At 43.7% G+C, this 21,740-nt stretch overlaps 1 protein-coding gene across 6 annotated transcripts in view; it reads right to left on the bottom strand.

Moving 5' to 3' along the window:
* Positions 1–21,740, bottom strand: part of LOC131741133 (carboxyl-terminal PDZ ligand of neuronal nitric oxide synthase protein) — a 307,112-nt gene that overhangs the window by 229,627 nt on the left and 55,745 nt on the right. The window contains exon 1 of one of the 6 annotated variants that reach the window (XM_067039962.1): positions 14,036–14,104. The exons of the other annotated variants lie outside the window; for them this stretch is intronic. The gene's annotated coding sequence lies outside the window, so the exon portion shown is untranslated. Of the gene's footprint in view, positions 1–14,035; positions 14,105–21,740 lie in introns of those variants that run through there. 6 annotated transcript variants of the gene reach the window in all.

Here is a 21,740-nt window from a genome sequence, read left to right as displayed (position 1 = left end):
GTTGTGGTGCATGGGCTTCTCATTGTGGTGGCTTCTCTTTGTTGAGGAGCACGGGCTCTAGGTGCACAGGCTTCAGTAGTTGTGGCTCGCGGGCTCTAGAGCGCAGGCTCATGAGTTGTGGCACACGGGCTTAGTTGCTCCGCGGCATGTGGGATCTTACCGGACCTAGACTCGAACCAATGTCCCCTACATTGGCAGGCAGATTCTTAATCACTGTGCCACCAGGGAAGCCCTATCCAAGTCAATTTTATGTGTGGCTTCCTCTGCACGTGAGTGCCTTCACATGCAGGATGCTACTCACAGAATAAGCAGGAGTTAAGTGCAAATAAGGTTAACCAACAGACTTCAGATATTCTTTGTAAGTTTGTTTTTTGGTTTGCTTTTGGTTTTTTTTTTCCCATTTTCTTGCTTCCACCCTATTTTTTGGAGATTAACTTCTGAAGACAGTGATAAACTGAACTGTAGTGTTTCCTGGTACATGAATCACACTAAAAGCAGCAAGACGTAACAGCTTAACACAGTCACAAATATCATCGCCACCCATCAACTTGTTAGACTTTCTGCCCTCGCCCTTGTCAAGGAACTCTCTTTATTTACAAGGTTTCTGTCAAATGTTTCCAGAGACCAGGAAAAAGCTTATGTATGAATCAAAAATAAATGCATCAGATGATTCTGCTTGTGATAATGTTGGAGAAACTGGTATCCTCAGACTAGGCCTCCAACAAACTCTGGACAAGATACAAAGAAGTAACTGCATAGAATGTATGAAGAGTGAACTATGGATACATATGGATATTAGTTAATTATAATTTATCAATATTGGCTCATCGATGATAACAAATGCACACTAATGCAAGATGTTAATAATGGGAAACTGGGGGGGGTGAGCGGGTATATGGGATCTGTCCTCAGTACCCAATTTTTCTGTAACCCTAAAACCAGTCTAAAAAAATTAAGTCTGTTAATTGAAAAAATAAAAGTAACTTTGAAGGCACTGGAGAGAGACCAAAAGCAGGCAGAGACTGGCAGGGACTCAACCCTTAAAACAGGGAACCACACTAGGTAAGACCTGGTTTGTGCAGTTTTGCCCAGTAGCACAATGCCGCAAGTGCTGCCTTGCCTGCCTGGAGCTTAGGCCAAAAGACTCACTCAGACAGCCTGGGGAGTTGGTCACTAGAGCCTTAAAGTGAGCAGAAACTTCTGAGAGAAAAAGAGCCCCAGTCGTGCATAAATCCCACTCAGGTCTTGGATGACCCCACCAACAGCACATGTGCAAAGGAGGCTCCAAAGAGTCCAGCAGAAGGTGGCAGCTGCTCACCTCAGCACAGGCAGATTTAGGATTTAAGACCAGCCACATTAACTGTCCTTAAGAACAAAAATCTACATGCTTCAGAAGAAGATAGCAGGGCTTCCCTGGTGGCACAGTGGTTGAGAATCCGCCTGCCGATGCAGGGGACACAGGTTCGTGACCCAGTCCGGGAAGATCCCACATGCCACGGAGCAGCTGGGCCCGTGAGCCATGACCACTGAGCGTGCGCGTCTGAAGCCTGCGCTCCACAACGGGAGAGGCCGCAACGGTGAGGGGCCCGTGTACTGCAAAAAAAAAAAAAAAAAAAAAAAAAGAAGAAGAAAATAGCAGAAGAATCTTCTGCTGTGGGCTATACAAACCCCACTGACTGGCCAATGCAGGCAAGGTCATGCGGAAAGACCACAGTGCCACATTCTCATGGGGTAAAAGGACAGGGCCCCCATAAGTGGGCACAATGTAAAGGTCACTGGATCTCTGCATTCCCATCTTACATCTCTCTGAAAACCACTCAGTGCTACAGCCTCAGCCCAGAGCACATCCATGTGAAGTTCAGGAGGACACCCCTCCTGTTACAGAAAAGGACAATGAGGCCTCAAGCAGTTAGCAGGTGGCAGGGAAGGGGCTTGTTCTCCCCCCAGCTCCTGGGTCCCAGTCCAGAACCCTCCCCACTGCCTGCATTCTTATTAACTCCCTCCCTTCGGGTCCCAAACCTGGCCTGATTTTTTATTCCATCACCCTGCCTACCTTCTCATATCCTTCAGGTCTCCTGGCCACACTGAGTTCTCTCTCCAAAAATACACAGAAGCAGTAGAAAATCTGATACGCTGCTTGTATCTAGAAATCACCAGCTATGATGGGTCCATCTGAGTTAGTCCCTTAACCAATCCTCTGTCCTGATACCTGCTAAAAACTTGGAATCATAGGTGCAGACAGTTTCCCAAAAGGAACCTTAGGAATCATGTCCAAGGTTATGTCACAGAAGAAAGATTAAGTAAGAACATATGAAAAGCATTTAGCACAGCTGGGTATCCTGCCAGTGCTGAATAAATATTCACCGCTATGACTCCATCTAAAGTTACTCTTTTTCACATCATGCTGTATCCTTCCCAGCATTTAACATGGTCTGCACTTAGGGGTTTGCCTCATTTACATGGTCACTATCTGCCTTGCCCACTAGAATGGAAGCTCCTTGAGGGCTGAGACCTTGCCCTCATATTCCCGCATTCCCAGCCCTTAGAACAGGGCCTGGCAGAGTAAGACTCAAGTATCTGCTGAATGAGTGAGGGGTAATTGCAGCCCGCAGAAGCGACCTGCCCAAGGACACAGTTCATGGCAGAACTGACATCGAAAAGCCCGTTCTCCCCACTCCAGGCCAGCACGACTGCTCCAACAGGAAAGCTCCTCCTTGCCTGCAGAAGCTGCTCTCGGTGCACAGCTGAGCGTCCTGCTGAGCAGGATTATGAATGTGACCTGGGTGAAAGTTCTCGCCTCATTTAGCATCGAACAAAGCAGCATTAACTGCAGCAGCAGCGGTGGCCCCAGATTCCAGGGCACGCACTCAGCCAATGACCTTCTACTAAATGCTCTGGGGGAGGGAACCAAAAAGAGAAAAGTTGCCTCGGGGTGCCCCACACCCCAGTTCTGCGGCCTGCTCTGTTGTCCAGGTGCTGAGGTGTGCAGGAGGGGGAGTGGGGACTTAGAAGTACCCATATGGACATTTACCAGTGTTCTTACCACCGCCTGCAACAAGACAGAAGCCTCAGTGCAGGTTCCCCTTCCCCACTCCTCCCCCTAACCGCCCCCAACACCCACACACCAGAAAAGCTTCCAAAATGCTTGAAATGCAGCTGCACACCATGTCTTTATTTATTTGTAGTCTAAGAGGAATGAAGCACTTATATTTCTTCCTCTCTCTCCCAGCTCATCTGAAAAAGAAAGTACTATTTGAAGGCCATCTGATGGGACTGTGTCACTATTGATCAGGGGCTCAGCGGGGGGGCCGATGAATGTGCCGGAGATCACAGCAGAATCCTTTCTGCTCCTCAACATTAAGGGGCTGGGTGCAAAATAAATAATTGTGGTGACTTCTCTTTATGCTAATGCCTTGCAATTCTCTAAAAGGCACAGAGGGTAAGACTGAACCATGCAACGTGCCCATGGAGAGGCTGCCTCTTTGGGTTCTTTTAGTCTCCATTAGCAAAAGCTTAGCTGGGTTGGCTTAATCATTTTTCTTTATTATGAGGACTCTGAATGATAGAGCAAAGAGGAGAGAAAAAAGCAGTAAGACAGAAACCTGTTCTAGTCTTTCAACTATTAGCTCTTGAATGGAAGCCTCAGCTTCACAATTAAGATCTCTCGCTTACATCACAGATGCAGGCATGGGGCAGGGGCCAGGGCTGCATCCTGGTCAGGGAGTGCTTTCCATCCCTTCCACTTGGGATGCTTACTTAGACTGCTGTTTATTTCTCCTATAGTGGGAAAAAATTTAAAAGGAAAAGGGGGAAGCCCAGGGCATAGTGAGAGGCAAAGAGAAATACTGACGTTCCATGATAATGAAATCACCTGTGGAACACCCAGGTAAACCAGGAATGGAAAGATGAACAAAGAACATGAGAAAATCATAGGGAGTCAGACTCAATAGCTTAAGTGGCCTCAAAGGTCATTTGATCGAACCCTTCATTTTAAGGAAGGGAAAACTGAGGCTTAAAGAGAAGAATATAGTTTGTGAGTGGCGGAATCAGAACCAAAGTGGGTCTCGCTACCCTTCACTGAAACACTCATACTTCAATAGGAAATAAACATTCAGGATGAACACAAGCCAGTGTGCCACAGTAAGGCCTGGTTCACTACATTAAACTCAAATTGAGCGGGACAAGTAAGCCTGTGTACAGACACCAGAATGATCATGAGGTCAAAAACAAACCAATGAAAAATTTCAGGGCATGAAGATTTGCAGAAAAAGGAAAAGGGATTACCATTTGATTCATTGAATGACATTGGGAATGGAACTGAAGATGTTCATTATGAAAATGGAGCAATGACACTGGAGGAGGAAAAAATAACCCCACTATTGGAAAGGACCAGGGAACTGAAGAAACACAGAGATGAGGAGACCCCAGGATGATGCTAGAGAGGGATTTTCCCAGTGCCAACACTCTGTACCTGCTAGATTCTAAGTATTTAAACTCTCCAAGCCTGTTTCATCCATAGAATACAGCTAGTATCTGTACTGCCTATAAGTCAAAGTTGTCATAAGAATCAAAATTAGATAATGCAGACCAAAGTATTCTAGTTTTTAAAATATCATACAACCATAAAGAGATGATATTCTTTATATCATTATGCTCTTCCTTTGTGGGCCAAAAAGACTCTGAAGATGCAGAATTTGTAGCTCTACAATAATCCTGTCTTGGATCCTCACAGACTAACGACTCTGCACAAAACAAGGTGATTCAAAATGCCATAGAGTCAATGGGAAGATGGAATCTAGCATTCAACCCCAACAGGCTCAAACAGAAAGGAAGGGATGAACAGCATGAGCAGGGAGTGTCACCAGTAACCAAGCTACACAGACACTGACAGACTCCCACCACCACCCCCAAGGACCACCCCCAGCAGGGAGTGGTTAACTATGACACTGCTCACAGAACCTCACAGAACAGGCTCAGCTTGAGGTACATACCTTGCCATGTTTCCCTCCAGATGAACAGGCTGTGACCAGGAAAAGAGTTGGGGATGCAGGATCTCTAGTACAGCTGTCATTTATCACTGACCAAAACCCCACAACTAGTAAAATGTCCACATAACTGGCATGTACCCCCATTTAAATACCAACCTTTTCTCTATTTTTCTCTCTTTTCTCTTTCTTGACTGGAAATTGTCCTAAAATATATTATACTCTTCCCTAATAATTGAGACTCTGAACTAGAATCCAATGTATTTCTTCAAGATTCAGAATAACCATTATATACATCACTTAATATATAAGCTAATATCAGCAATGACTCCATGAGAAATGTCTCCAGATTACTACTATGTCTTCTGAGTCCTTGCGGCTGATTTTTAGGATTTTTCTAATGCTTCCTACAGTGTTAGCAGCAAGAATGATAACAATATGCCATATATGCTTCTGCTTCTAACAACTGTCCCCAAATCCTCAAGTACTAGCAAGACAAATCCAACAACATATAAAAAGGACCAACATATACAAGGACCAAGTGGAATTTTTCCCAAGAATGCAAGGTTGGTTCAATATATGAAAATTAATTAATGCACTATACCATATTAATAGAATAAAGGACAAACACCAAGTGTTTGACAAAAATCCAATATCCTTTCATGATGAAAACACTTTACAAACTATCAATGGAAGGAAACTTCCTCAACCTAATAAGGAACATCTACAAAAAACCCAGGGCCAACATCATACCTGATGGTAAAAGACTGAATGCTTTTTCTCTAAGATCATGACCAAGTCAAAGATGTTCATTCTCATCACTTCTATACAACATTGATCTAGAAGTCCTAGTCAGGGAAATTAGGCAAGAAAAGAAATAAAAGGCATCCAGACTGAAAAAATAAGAAGCAAACCTATTTACAGATAAGATTTTCTACATAAAGATCATGTTAATACAGATACACACACACAAAAAAAACCCCTATTAAGACCAATGAATGCGTTCAAAAATGAAGAAAACGATTCTATTCACAATAGCATACTGTAATATTCAAAAAGAGTAAAATGCTTAGGAATAAAGTATAAGATGTACAATGAAAATTATACCTCATAATTGAAAGAAAGTCAAGACAACATAAATCAATGGAAAGACTTCCCGTGTTCATTGTTCAAAAGACTTAATACTGTAAAGATGGCAATACTCTCCAAATTGATCTACAAATTCAGTGCAATTTCTACTAAAACCTATAAACTGTTTTTACTACCAGTGCTTCTGATATCATATGTGTGGGTTTTTCACACCAAGTAATTCTCCACTTCTCTGCAGACACCAACTGGGTATCCTACAGTTTAATTCAATTCTGACACTAACTACCCAGAGTTAGCACAGACCCCACAGTTAACAGCTCAGTCCCACAAGACTGCCCCACCACTTCAGATGCCAATCACAAGTCTTCCATCTCGTGTACCTCTGACCAACCAGCTATAAATTACGGGTTCCTATGACCCCTCTCAGGTTTGATAATTTGCTATAACAGCTCACAGAACTCAGGGAAACACTTTACTTACTAGTACTGAATTACTATAAAGGATACAAATGAACAGCCAGATGAAGAGATGCATAGGGCAAAGTATGTGGGAAGGGGAGCAGAGCTCTGGTAAGCCTCTCTGGGCACACCACCCTCCCAACACCTACCCGGAAGCTCCCCAAATCCCACTGTTTAGAAGGTTCTATTATATAGACTGGCCATTGAAGTTGGACTTAATCTCCAGCTCCTCTCACCTCCCCTGAGGTGGGGAGGTGGGGTTGAATGTCCCAACCCTCTAATAATAAGGTTGGTTCCTCTGGCAACCAGCCCCTATCCCAAAGCTATTAGGGTCCCACCAAGAGTCACCTCATTAGCATCAACTCAGGTAAGGTTGAAAGGGGCTGCTTATGAGTGACAAAAGATGCTCCTCTCACCCCTAACATTCAGGAAATTCTAAGAGTTTTAGGAGTTCTGTGTCAGAAACCAGGGACCAAATATATATTTATTATACCACAATATCACAGAATCCCATCGTCCTTTCTTGCAATAAATTGACAAGTCAAATCCTAAAATTTGTGTGAAAATGCAAGGGACCCAGAATCACCAAATCAATCTTAAAAAAGAAAAACAAAGTTGTACAACTCAGACTTCCCAATTTCAAAAATTACTACATAACTACAGTAATCAAGACAGGATGGTACTGGCATAAAGCTGGACATACAGATAAATGGAACAAAATTGAGAGTCCAGAAATAAATCCTTACATTTACAGTCAACTGATTTTTGCCAAGAGTGCCATGATAATTCATTGGGGGAAAAAGGTCTTTCTACCAATGGTGCTGGGACAACTGAATAGTCACATGCAAAAGAATGAAATGAGACTCCTACCACATATATGTGAAAATTAACTCAAAATTTATCATACATCTCAATGTAAGAGCTAAAACTATGAAACTCTTAGAAGAAAACAAAGGAGTGTATCTTCATGACCTTAGATTAGATAATGGTTTCTTACATATGACACAAACAAAAGAAAGAAAATAAATTGGACTTAAAATTAAAAGCACTTGTGCTTCAAAGGATATCATCAAGAAAGTAAAAAGACAACTCACAGAATGGGAAAAAAGATTTACAAATCATACCTGATAAAGGAGTTTTATGCAGACTATAACTCTCAGAATAAAAGACAAAAAACCCAAATGAAAAATGGGCAAAGAATATGAATAGACATTTCTCCAAAGAAGATAAACAAATGGCCAGTAAGAACTTGAAGAGATGTTCAACCACTAGTCATTAGGGAAATGCAAACCAAGACCACAATGACATACTTCTTACCTATCAGGATGGATAAAATTTTAAAAGACAGACAATAACAAGTGTTGACAAGGATATGGAGAAACTGCAGTAGGAAATAGTGCAGCCACTTTGGAAAAGTTTCGCAGTTCCTCAAAAAGTAAACAGAGTTAATATATCAGCCAGCAATTCCACTGCCAGGTTTATACCCAAGAAAAATGAAGACATATGGCTGGGACTTCCCTAGCAGTCCAGTGGTTAAGACTCCGCACTTCCACTGCAGGGGGCACAGGTTCGATCCCTGGCCGGGGAACTAAGATCCCACAGGCCACACGGCATGGCCAAAAGATAAATAAATAAATAAATAAATAAGGAAGACATATGGCTATGTAACATTTTATACATGAATGTCTGTAGCAGCACTATGTACAATAGCCAAAAAATGGAAGCAACACACATGTACATCAACGGATGCACAGATTTTTTTAAATGTGGCATATCCATACAATATCTTTTGGCAATAAAAAGGAATGAAGTACTGATACATGCTACGGTATGGATGAACCTTGAAAACATCACTTTAACTAAAAGAAGCTATTCACAAAAAGCTACATATTATATTATTCTATTTATAGGAAATGTCCAGAATAGGCAAATCCATAGAAACAGGAAGTGAATTAGTGGTTGCCAAGGACTGGGGAAATGACTGCTAATGGTATAGGTTTTCCTTTGGAGATGATGAAAATGTTCTGCTACTAGATACCATTCACACAACGATGTGAATATACTAAAAATCACTGAATTTTACATGCTTATTAGGGTGAATTTTATGGCATGTGAATTATATCTCAATAAATCTGTTATTGAAAAACAATGCAAGGGGGACTTCCCTAGTGGTGCAGTGGTTAAGAATCCACCTGCCAATGCAGAGGACACGGGTTTGATCCCTGGTCCAGGAAGATCCCACATGCTGTGGAGCAACTAAGCCCGCGCACCGCAACTACTGAGCCCATATGCTGCAACTACTGAGGCTCGCATGCTCTAGGGCCCATGTGCCACAACTACTGAGCCCACGTGCTAAAACTACTGAAGCCCACACACCTAGAGCCCATGCTCCACAGCAAGAGAAACCACCACAATGAGAAGCCCACGCACTGCAATGAAGAGTAGCCCCTGCTCACTGCAACTAGAGAAAGCCCGCACACAACGAAGACCCAACACAGCCAAAAATAAATAAAATTTAAAAAGAAAAACACACAAACAATGCAGTAACTCTCCCCCTTTTGGTCTGCTGTGGAAACAAAGTACAACTGCAGCCAAATTAGATTCTCCTTCAACACAAGGCTATGAGATTCACCATCCATTTTGGCTGCTCAAATCTCTCTTCTGTGCCTTTCTGCACTGCTGCCTGTCATCAAGATGCTTGAGTTCACCAAAGAAATAATCCCTGGGGGAAAAATGAGCTATAACTATACTGAAATTTAGTTCTAGTTCTAGAAGATACATTTCCCTCTCCCAAAGAAAATGAATGTTTTCTATCTTATAAGAGTTCAGCAATCCCATTTCATATTCCTACTCTCCAGTGCAGTAAAACTGAACAGAAGCTCACAAGATAGATTATTTCTGTATCGTGCTGAAGCTTCCAGAGCAAAGAGTCCAAACACCACACCATTTCTGGGACTGCGTGGGTACACCAGGCTCACTGAGGTGGCCCTAAAACACAAACAGTACCAAACTTCCAGGCAAGAATATATTTTTAAAGACACACCAAGTAAAAAGGTAAAATAATATATTACACAGTTTCCAACTTAAAAATTCCAACGTTCAAAGACTGTAACTAAAAGGAAAGAAAACAAAAAAGTGGTGTTATGGTGAGATGAAGGAAGTAGAATTTTAGGGTTAGAAGGGACAGTAAACACAGATCACATTGTCTGACAGCCCTCCCCCCTCCACACATATACCTGAAATTTTTCTCTCTTCTATAAATCCCTGCCATGGTGTTAACCAGCCTAGGCTTAAGTACCACCGCTGAAGGAGAAATTACTACCTCAGACAATAGCTTTAACTGTTGGCAAGTTCCCCCCTATGGCAAGCTAAAACTGCTCTCTATAAAGATTCAGATTCTTCTCTCTCCTCAAACACGTAAAGATATTTCTCATCACCCTGGCACCCACGGGCTTTCTCCTCTGTACATGATAGCCCTTCTCATCTTTAGAGTTCGAAGGACAGTATGGATAAGGCTTCACTATTCTCAAAAAGGTGTCCCAAGGGCTACCAGCTCTGCCAAACATTACCATGAGTGCCCTAACAGGCTAAGGCTTAAGGAGGGGACAGTTTTAAAGAGGGGAATTTTCGAAGAAACAAGTAAATGAGCAGGAGAAGGGAGAGAGCAAGAGAGAAAAGCTAAAGAGCTGCTCATGGGGAGCAGCTGCTGAGAGGCAAGCCCAACAGGCTGAGCTTCCACCCTGATGCCAACTAAACCCTGAGCAGCAGCAGGTTCAAGGACTCCAGATAAAGACATGAGTCCATCTACTCTCGGCTCAGCCACTCGGCTGCACTGTTTCTGATCTGTGTATAACAGAGAAAATAAATACCAGTTCCTTCTTCTCACATAAGAGCTGAAAAAAATAATACGATGCACTTTGTATCTCAGAAGGGTGAAAAGATGTAGAGAGACAGACATGATATCAAGACCATCAGAGGCAAAGTTTGTCTCTAGTGACCTTTCAACCTCTCACATGGGGTCCCATTCCTCATCTTTCCGGGTGCCGTTTCTAGCCCTCCTCCCAATATAGAACCACACCTCTGGGCAATTTCTTTCCCCACCAAAACTTCCCTGTCCTGGTTCCAAGTCCCCAGTCTCCATGCATTCCACACACAGCTAGCTAACTAGACAAACTAGGACAACACTAGCAGCAAATGTCCTAATTTACTACCCCAGCCAGATGACACACTCACACCTTAAGAGCATCTCATGGAAACCAAATATCCTCAAAGGCTATTCACTGGCCAGAGTTTCTAGCACTGAGTATCAGATCAGTAGAGTGGATACTTGAGGACAAAGATGCCTTTTAACTACAGCCTTCAAATCACAACCGAAAAGCTTCCATCTATTCTGCCAAAGGGTAAGTGATGGCCCTGCACAGAGAATTACATAGGCTGGGATTAAAGACTCTCAAGGGAGGTAGCAAGGTATAGGGTAAAGAACCTGGGCTATGGAGTCAGGTCAGGATTGAAATCTGAGCTTCAGTTTCTTCTTCTGCAGAATGGGGCAAAGACTACCCCCCTTACAGAGCCACTGTAAAGACTAAATGAGATAATGTATACAAAGTGCTCGACACTTACCTCTTCTTTCAGCTCCCTGTCCAGGTTAGTTCTCCCTGTTACTTGGTTTCACTTAACAGAGTTGTGAGTTTAGAATTGTTTATTTGCTTCTTATAATAACTGTGTCTCCCTTAACTGCAATAACTAGGCAGCATGTAGTTGTCACCACTGTACCCTCAACATCTAGTACAAAGCCTGGCCCATCAAACAAACATGAACAATTAGTAGCTTTTCCTGTTGTTAAGCAAGAACCTTTAAGATGTTATCTAATTCTTTACCTGCCTTCAGGCTGTCCCAGACTGTTGAGCCTCCATCTTATTACCCACCTTCCCATGATGATCCACCCAACAGTTCTCATAGCAGAGTAATTAATCATCATCACCACCACCACCAAACAGAATACTTTTGCAATGATTTTTCGGATATGGTAATCTAGGTAAACTAGAGGAAGCAGGAAGTCTGAGGAATCCAAAGTCACAGCAACAAAATCCCTCTCGCCAAAACGTGGAGGGAAAGAGGCTAAGAAAAGCCACAAGGATAATCAAAGACAAGAGTCCTTAAGAGTAGCCAGTGGGCTTCCCTGGTGGTGCAGTGGCTGAGAGTCTGCCTTCCGATGCAGGGGACACGGGTTCGTGCCCCGGTCCGGGAAGATCCCACGTGCCGCGGAGCAACTGGGCCCGTGAGCCATGGCCGCTGAGCCTGCAAGTCCGGAGCCTGTGCTCCGCAACGGGAGAGGCCACAACAGTGAGAGGCCCGCGTACCAGGAAAAAAAAAAAAAAAAACAGAGTAGCCAGTGCAAGGGGAGAGAATGAGAGGTACACATGGACTGTGAAGATAGTTTCCCAGAGAGAAGAAATGATGGAAGACAGAGACATTAGCATGGGAAGGTACCCCCAAAGTCTTTCAGTCCCAACTTTTTACTCCAGTAAGGCAGGACAGTGATGTCCAATGATCAACTGTTTGCTCAAGGTCACCCGGTTAGTTACAGGGTCCAGATGAGACTATGACACAGGTGTCCTGGCTTCCAAGCCAATGTTCTAAAAATAACAGTATGATAGAATCAGATGAAAAGGCTTGGCAGTCCCAATCCCAGTTCTGCCACTTTTAAGCAGGTCTGTGAATTTCAGCCAGCTGGTCAACCTCCCTGCACCTCCACTTCTTCATCTGTGAAATGGAAACCTGCAGGGTTATCATGGGAATTAAATCAGACCATATAGGAAAAGCACGTAGTATCTCAGAGCTCTGTTCCTTTCTTTATGAAAAAATTACAGAGCACTTGTTTGCCAAAAATCAGGGAGCCAAGAAGAAATGAGATTGTATGGGGAAAAAAATGATAACAAGGAATGACCAAGCTCTATCCTAATAGAGAACTAGATTTGGAAATAATTCTGAAGGACCTTGAATGAATACGAGTGCTGGGTTAGGGAAAAGGAAGTGGTCCAGGGCCGGGACAGAAGAGGTTGCAGGCAAAGCTCTTCTCTGGGACACAGAGAAATGCTTCAGAAAACAAAAGTAAGACTCTGCCACACCTGCCCTAAAAGCTTAACCTCAAACTATACTGCGTACAACCCATTCTGAGATGCCAACAAAGCACAGCAAAGGTTCAGATCAGTCTGACAAAAGTTTATTAAAAAATAGATTACTCAGGCTCCCCTGGTGGCGCAGTGGTTGAGAGTCCGCCTGCCGATGAAGGGGACACGGGTTCGTGCCCCGGTCTGGAAGGATCCCACATGCCGCGGAGCGGCTGGGCCCATGAGCCATGGCCGCTGGGCCTGCACGTCCAAAGCCTGTGCTCCGCAAAGGGAGAGGCCACAACAGTGAGAGGCCTGCATACCAAAAAAAAAAAAAAAAAAAAATAGATTTCTCCTTTAAAAAAAAGATTTTTTTTGTGGAGCATCTCCTTACATACCACAGAGCTAAAGAAACTGTTTAGATGTTGCTGTCAGAGGCCCACTCCACCCTTGGAGCACCGGGAGGTTCAGAGAAGAAAACTGGGGAGGGGATAAGGCCAAAAGCCAGGATGGGATGAGAGGCACCCACTGAGGCAGAGGAAAATGCTGCGTCCTGAACCAGGGGCTTCATCCACAAAGGAGTCTTCTGCCAGATGCTCACCTGTCATGAGCCACAAGGTTCCTTGGGTACAGAAGCAAGGGAAAGGATGGTAGGGGTGAATGCCAACCAGGAGGACCAGCCATCTTGGTCTTCCTGGAGCTGTCTTGGTTTTAGCACTGAAAGTTCCACAACCTGGGCAAACCCCCATCCTAGCTGTTTGTAGTGTCCCCGCTCCTCCACCCTGGTTTCACTAGCAAGATGATGAAACACTCCTGACCTACCAAGGGCACTACAAGTGCTAGCAGCCTTGCCAGCTAAGCACACGATCTCTCAAAGAAGGGACTTCTTAATGCCTCCACTTAGGTAAAGTTATAGAAAAGGAAGAAATAGGTGCTGAGAAAGCAAGACAAGTCCCTTGGGAGGTCTCCCAGGCAGGCAGGATGGCAAGCCTCAGGCCCCGTCTTGCCAGTTATAAGGATGTCCTCTGAAAAGTGACACTCAGCCATGCCAGCTCCTCCATGATTCCTCTGTCATTTTCCCAGATGGACTCAGGGGTGGGGGGCCAAATGGACAAATAAAATGCTACTCAAGGGCATAACAATTATTAATAACTACATATCAATATCAATGTATGTATTTCTGTACAAATTCCAAGAACTATAAACACCCCCCCAACACTCATTACCACAAAGTTTTATCATCTGGGCCCACTCTTCCTACATTTACAAAACCAAACCAAAGGAAAACCACATACCCCATCAAGACCACTGCCCCACTGCACAACAGAAGGATACACTAACCTCTCTGGGCTTCAGCTCTGCAAACATGAGTAAGAATACCCATTCTTCCTACCTTGTAGAGTGACTGTGAGGCTCAAAGGAGTGATCAATGTGAACATATCTTGAAAAGGTATGAAGCCCTACAAGAGCAAGAGGTGACATTGTTATAATACAGGAGTAATGTGGCAACAGGTCCCTGCCCTCTAAGACAGAAGCAAGAGGTACAATCCCAGGGAAAAGGAGAGGCTGAGCCAAGCCAAATCAGCAGACTTTCTGGGCTGGGGACCACAGACTCCCCTGTACCTTTCTATAGCCCCACCTGCTCCCAGGATGCAGAGCAACGTGCTCTGGTTGGGGGACTGTCTTTGGACACTACCTCTCTCCTGGAGAGGAAGAGGCCATTCCCAAGATGCCATGGCCCAACACTGCCACTGTAAAGCATCACTGGACTGTTAGTGCTGTTGATTTCCACTTAGGGATAGCTCAGAGGCAGCATGGTGAAGTAGAAAGAGTTTAAATTTCAACATTACCACATTTTGATCGGGAGGGGGGTCTCAGGAGAGCTACTTACCCTCACTGAACCTTAGTTTCCTCATTTGTAAAGTGGAGATGATACCTAAGTGGAGGGTTTGAGGCAAAAATTAAATAACATATGTAAAGCACACAGAATGCGCCTCACTAAGTGGAAGCTCTTCTATGAAGAGCTTGGAAATGCTTGAGACACCATGGCTCTCGATCCCTCCTCAGACTTACTGCCCAGCTGCCCCACCAGAGTCAGCCCAGTGGTGCTGGGCATGAAGAATGCCCTCAGAGAATGCATGAGGATTTGCAGACTGTGGCTACCGTGGGCACCACCAGTCTACTTGGTTGATATTGGTCCTTCTTCAATGACAGAGCCTTTACCATACGTTTTATAATTTGATGGAATACTGCAGAAATCACGAAGCCAACATCCACGCTCTCCTCACCTTACTAAAAACACACAGCTTGGCAAAATTTTCCAACCTCCTGTGAGTCTGGCCAATGAAAGGTGAACAGAATTGACGCTCACCACCACCAAGACTGATTATTCAAATCAACTCCCAGGGGCTTCCCTGGTGGTGCAATGGTTGCGAGTTCGCCTGCCGATGTAGGGGACACAGGTTCGTGCCCCGGTCCAGGAAGATCCCACATGCCGCGGAGCAGCTGGGCCCGTGAGCCATGGCCACTGAGCCTGTGTGTCCGGAGCCTGTGCTCCGTGGTGGGAGAGGCCACAGTGGTGAGAGGCCCGCATACCGCAAAAAAAAATTTTTTTAAAAAAAGAAATCAACTCCCAAAGGAAATCCTTGCTGTCTTTCTCATTCTCAGATGAATAGAGGACACTGAGGCCCTAGAGGAAGGTAGAACAACATGATGGAAAAAATCTGGGTCCCCAGATGACTGCATGTAATTTAGCCCCCTTCCCACACAGGACTGTGAAGTAAGAAATACTGATATAACCTTTTTTTTTTTTATATTCCATATATATGTGTTAGCATACGGTATTTGTTTTTCTCCTTCTGACTTACTTCACTCTGTATGACAGACTCTAGGTCCATCCACCTCACTACAAGTAACTCAGTTTCATTTCTTTTTATGGCTGAGTAATATTCCATTGTATAAATGTGCCACATCTTCTTTATCTATTCATCTGTCGATGGACACTTAGGTTGCTTCCATGTCCTGTCTATTGTAAATAGAGCTGCAGTGAACATTGTGGTACATCACTCTTTTTGAATTATGGTTTTCTCAGGGTATATGCCCCATAGTGGGATTGCTGGGTCGTATGGGGCAGGACAGGAATAAAGACGCAGACGTAGAGAATGGACTTGAGGACACGGGGAGGGGGAAGGGTAAGCTGGGTTGAAGTGAGAGAGTGGCATGGACTTATAAATACTACTAAATGTAAAACAGATAGCTAGTGGGAAGCAGCTGCATAGCATAGGCAGATCAGCTCAGTGCTTTGTGACCACCTAGAGGGGTGGGATAGGGAGGAGATATGGGGATATATGTATAGCTGATTCACTTTGTTATAAAGCAGAAACTAACACACCATTGTAAAGCTATTATACTCCAATAAAGATGTAAGAAAAGAAATACTGATATAACCCATTGAGATTTTGGTGTGTGGTAACCAGCATGACTCTCGTCTCCTGGTATTCACACCCCTGTATAGTTCCCCCCAAGTGTGAATAGGCTGACCCAAGTAACTAATAAGATGTTATGGGAATGACTGGGTGTGAATTCTGTAGCTAGGTTTTAAAGACATTACAGCTTCCACTTCTCTCTCAGTGCACCTGCTCTGGGAGAAGCCAAGTGCCATGTTTTGAAGGCACCCAAACAGCTCCACAGGCAGGTCTGTGAGGCAAGGAACTAATGTCTCCTGCCAATAACCAGCTCCAATTTGCCAGTCATGCAAGTTAGCCATCTTGAAATTGGACTCTCCAACCTAGTCAAATCTTCAAATGACCACAGCCCCAGCCAGCATCTTGACTGCGTCTTCCCAAGAGACTCTGAGCAAGAACCACCAGCTAAGCTGCTCCTAAAAACTTGACCCTGATATAATTAATGATTATGGTTGTTTTAAGCTGCTAAATTTTGAGGTAACTGGCTATGAATACACAAAGTATATTGTTTGATTAGCTAGAGTTATTTACCAAGTCAATACATTACATGCCCAAAGAAATCCCAAAGGAGTTGTCCAACGCATTCTGTTCCCTCGGGTTACGTGTAGCATTTAATGCGAGGAACAGATAATGGCTCCATTGACCACACCAGCACTGCCCTCTTACACTCTTACATATTCTCTCTCTCACAGACCTATACATGCTTAAACACTCCGGGCCAATCCACAGCTGTTGTAACTTTCTTTCCATTAAGGAGGGTGTTCTATCTGGGATTCATAGATGGGGAGGAACCTGAGAGACCCTAAGAGAATGTGCATTCTGTGTATGTAACACCACAGTAAGACAATTAGGTATGCATGTGCATATGTTGAGGCACAGGAGAGATGCTAAGCAACCACAGTGGGGAGAAGGCATAGGTTTTTGACTAATGGGACAGCAGAATGAGGGGCAGGCAGCTGAATACGGGAAAAAATGGATTTAGAAATAAAGCAGAGAAAGGGCAGGAAAAGGTCCTCATACACAGTCTTTTAAAAAGAAAACAAACAAAAACCCCCCCCAAAAAACAGAGCTATTTGCTTTACCTCTAGTGCCTCTGAGTCACTGGACCACTTTGGCCGTAAAGCAAAAATCAGTTAGGAACACAATGTGTTGCTCCCAGACAGCACTCCTAGAAACCGTGGTGATGGGTACCATTAAATCAGGTCAATAGATAAAAAAGCATCCAGAAGCACACGCCAACCCAAATTCAGTTAAACTGTATGCAAATGGAAAATCCATAGCATTGCAGAAGTGCAGAGGGACAGACAAATAGCTCTGGGGTTAGCAGGAGTGGCCCAGAATTTGAATGTACTTATCTATGTGTCTGAGGGGCCAATACTGACCAAGGGATAGAAAATGCTGGGCAGTGGCAAATGATGCAGGAGACTGAGTAAAGTGCAAATCGTGCCCTCCTCCCTAATCTGGGGCACAGCATCCATCAATGACAAAGTCAAAGAAGCAAAGGAAGATGGACTCCAGCTTTCAGCTTCACCTCTATCACCAAAACCAAGGTCAGTGAGGACTGAAGGTTAAGACAGAGATTCAGAGATCAAGTCCCAAGTTAACCAGAATCTCAGAATCCTTATGGACAAGCCCAGGGCACTTTCACATGAGTCACCAATTCCTCCACAGCAACTCAGAGCTGCAGTACTGTGACCTGCACTCTGGTTAGCCTGACACAATCTGCCTCTTCCTAAAGTTCCAGGGCACGTTTAGAAGGGCAGTACTCGTTCCAGAAAGGCCAAGAAGCACTTCTTCTATCTGCTCAAAGGCAGCTTCCTTCATAATACGTCAGCTGAGAAGCAAAGGAAGGGGAAAAAAACACAAAAACAATCCTCTTACTGTGTTTCTTCCAACCAACTTGTCTCCTTGAACTTTGGCAAATCACCTGACATCAAATTTCCCATCTAAAGGGTAAGGAATAGCCATTTACCGACCTCTGCAGCATGGAAGAAAAAAAAAAAAAAAAAAAGGTCTGTAAAGCACTGGGAGAATGAGAGAGCATGCCCAGAGCATCACACCAGGAAGATAGAATTTGACACTTTCATTTCAAAAATTGCTGTTGGTTCTATGTTTTTCAGTAGGTTAGGGTAATTTACAAGACTGAAGCTCCATAAGGAAAAGGGTGCTGTCTGGCATTTATATCCAGCCCAGTCTGAGTACATGCTAGGTATTCAAGGAATTAAAAGAGGTTAGATAAAAGTAAGAGTAAGGGGGTGGGGGTAGGGAGATCATGAGCCCAGATTTCCGTACTTAATACTTGGTCAAATCAACACCATAAATCTTAAAGATATTAAATGAAGGATGTCCATCTGGTTGGCTTTGCACACGCTGTTTTCCCACCCAGGAATCACCTCTCTTCTCCATTACATCTCTTCAAATTCCACTCACCTTCAAGATATAGCTCAAACCTCATTTTCTGCCCTATGAAGTATTCCCTGACCACTCCAGCTCATAACAGTATCTCCCTCTTCTGAAGACCTGTAGCATTTGTGGAAACCATTTTTATAGTACTACTTGGGTTGTTTTAATGTTTTTCACTTGCTCATAAGGCAGAGCTTTCACTAGACTCCCAGAATCTTAGGGTCCCAGATTGTATTATGTACCTAAATCACATCTCCTAAAACACTTAACAGCAGTCATATATACACACAGCGGTGAACACAAACCAATTTTTGAATAAATGTTTAGAGTCCCCACTTCCAAAGAGAGTCAATTTATAATATTCCATTTCCTAGACAAATTTAAGAAACACGGACATATCAAATGACATGCAGTCCACTAAATGCAAAAAGTTAATTTAGGATGAGGCGTTTGGTGGTCTAGAAAGTAAGTCTGCCTGTTTGCCACTGTTGGTCTTGAAATTCAGCTACCCTCCCTGAGTTTCCACAGAGGTCAGAAGTGTCCCAGGCACCTTCATGCTTTAAGGCAGATCCCCAGATGGTGACAGTAATTGCCAAATTACAAAGGAAAGCTGGGTCTGCCACCTCCCCACACAGACCTGGCAGCCCCCTTGGGAGATGTAGAAGGCTTCCATTTCTCAGAGTCTAAAGCAAATGCCAGCTCTGCAGACACAACAGGTGTTCCCCATCACGATATCAACAAATTCAGGACATTTGTACCAACTGTTCCTGTCCTCTACTACTGGAAATCTTCCAGAATAAGAAAGAAATTCATCTTCCCACAGTTCCAAGAGGCTGTCTTTTCCCCTTGCAATATGTGGAAGTGAAAAGCCTTTGCAGATACTCAGTATGCATGCTGTCCTTGAGGAGCTTACAGCCCGACATGACCCAGCCAGCCCCTCCATCGGCCAGCAGCCATTGCCACTGGGGACATAAAAACTAAGACACGATGCCTGTCTTCTAAAAACTAACAGTACACACAAAAGACAGGTGCTTTAAGAAGACAATGTGCTAAGGTCACTGCTGTAATAAGGTTCTATCTACAAAACACGGTAGAAGCACAGAAGGACAAACACCTAAGTGGACCAGATGCAGGTCAGAGGTCTTCAGAAGACCTCAGAAGAGACAGAGGGGATGAGTAGATGCTGTCAGAATGAAACTGAGGAGAGGGTCTGCTCCCAAGAAGAACACCAGTATGCACAGAGACAGAGTGAAATCAGCATGGCCCATGGGCCTGTTCAATGCTACATGTCCTCTAGCCCCAAGACCTAGGGATTTTGCACAGCAAACTTTGGTCAGACGTGTATGGCAGCTTCCTGGATGGTGGATTGGAGGGGGCGAGAGGACTGACCAGTGAGAGATAAGGAGGACCAGAGCAATAGAACTGAGGACAGGATGAGGGGATATCTGAGAAGTATTAGGGACAGACCTTAGAAACTAATCAGATATGGCCATGAGGGAGAAAAATGAATCCAGGATGATTTTCAGGATTCCTTTAACCTTCCTTTAACCTTTTACTGACTGTATCTCTACTTTTTACCCACTCTCCCACCTGTCCTCCCCCACTTACACCGCTACAGTTTTGCTCTGAAATATGTTATCCATTATACCTGCGCTTGGTATGACTCATTCCTCAGATTTGCGTAATTTAGCATAAATTCTGACTTGATGGCTGTCACCTGTGTTTCTTCCCACTCAACTGAATTTCAAAGGTGTCCTTTTGAACTGAATTCATTTTCCTTCCCCTTTAGAACAGATACAATTTTGTGAAAATGTCTTCTCTTCCTTCCGTCCTCCCTGCCCGGTTCATTTCACACGACGTTCATGAGGCAGGAACCAGGTCTGATTCTGTTCTACTTCACGCCAAGCACGTTCTTGGCACTTGGTGAGTGCTCATTACTTTGATCACAAAAATAATAACAATCTACAAATACCTTGGCTTCCTGCAGTTGAAAGGAATTAACCACACTGCAATTAAGGAAAAGCTGGAGAAAACATTTAGTTAGCAACTTCTCAAAGCAGACAACAAGATTAAGGCAATAAATACTACTTCCAACATATTTCTTTGGTAGTGTTTCATATAATAGTCCAATAAAATGCTAAAGACCACCCAATGCCACAGCAGAATGCTAACAAGAGTCATTCAATAGCTAAAACTGAACAGATTAATCTATCACGTAAGAGACAGAAGAAACGTCAATAATTTATACTGCTGCCAGATTACAAAAAGGAGAGATTGTTCTAAAATCCAGTTCATATAAAATATCATACTTTTAGAACAATAAAACAGCAAGATAGTATGACCCCATTTATAGAAAACTATAAACCATCTCTGGGTTCAGGCACAATGGTCACCAAGAGGGATATGAAACCTACTAGAATTGGTTCTATCAAAAATAGGACACATAAGGGATAACTGCAGGCCAAAATACGCCAGAACGTTTGATGCTGAAAGGTCTACTGTGTCAAGTGAAAACCAAATATAGGGCATCTAATAAAACAATGACTTGCTTTTGCAGTCAGAGTTTAATTCAAAGTGTCTAAGCGTAAACATTAAGGACATAGACAAATTAAGTGGACTAACATAATAAGCTCACATCTGGAGAATATTTTAGGTAAATTGCTGCCAGAATATGAACTCAGATGGAACTGAAGCAATGGACCCCAAAATCTCAGCCAACTTGTGATATCGTGGTATTTCATCAACCTCTATCACTGGGTCTTGTTGACATCAAACTTCAAATTAGGTGCCAAGTGAAAAGAGACCACAAAGGAAAAGACAAAAAAAAAAAAAAAAGCCTACAGCTCAGAGAGAACAGCCAAAGCAAACAAGGAAACCAGGGCACATTCAGGTAAAGCTGGGAATCTTAACAAGAAGAAAGCTGTGGTTTCAGAAAGCAAATCTTTCCCCAGTCATGGCACCCAGAGCACTGTAACTAGGGTAAACTGAAGGGGTCTGGAACTTAGGAGAGGCCACTCACAACCCACAGGGCTGACAGAATCAACATCCATCTACCCTAATCTCCCATCACGAGCTTCCCATGGATTCCCTTGTTTGGGCAGGTATATGTGACTTGCACTTTCTCCAATATGCTTCACTTTCCCAAAAAGTTTGTGGATGCCATCACTTTCTTCTGGAGGGAACATTGTGTTTGATATAGTACACCCAGTACTTGGCTGAGTCAGGTGTCCC

Source organism: Kogia breviceps, chromosome 1 (genome assembly GCF_026419965.1).
Source record: "Kogia breviceps isolate mKogBre1 chromosome 1, mKogBre1 haplotype 1, whole genome shotgun sequence".
NCBI classification, from domain to species: domain Eukaryota; kingdom Metazoa; phylum Chordata; class Mammalia; order Artiodactyla; family Physeteridae; genus Kogia; species Kogia breviceps.
This window is presented reverse-complemented; position numbering and strand designations above follow the sequence as displayed.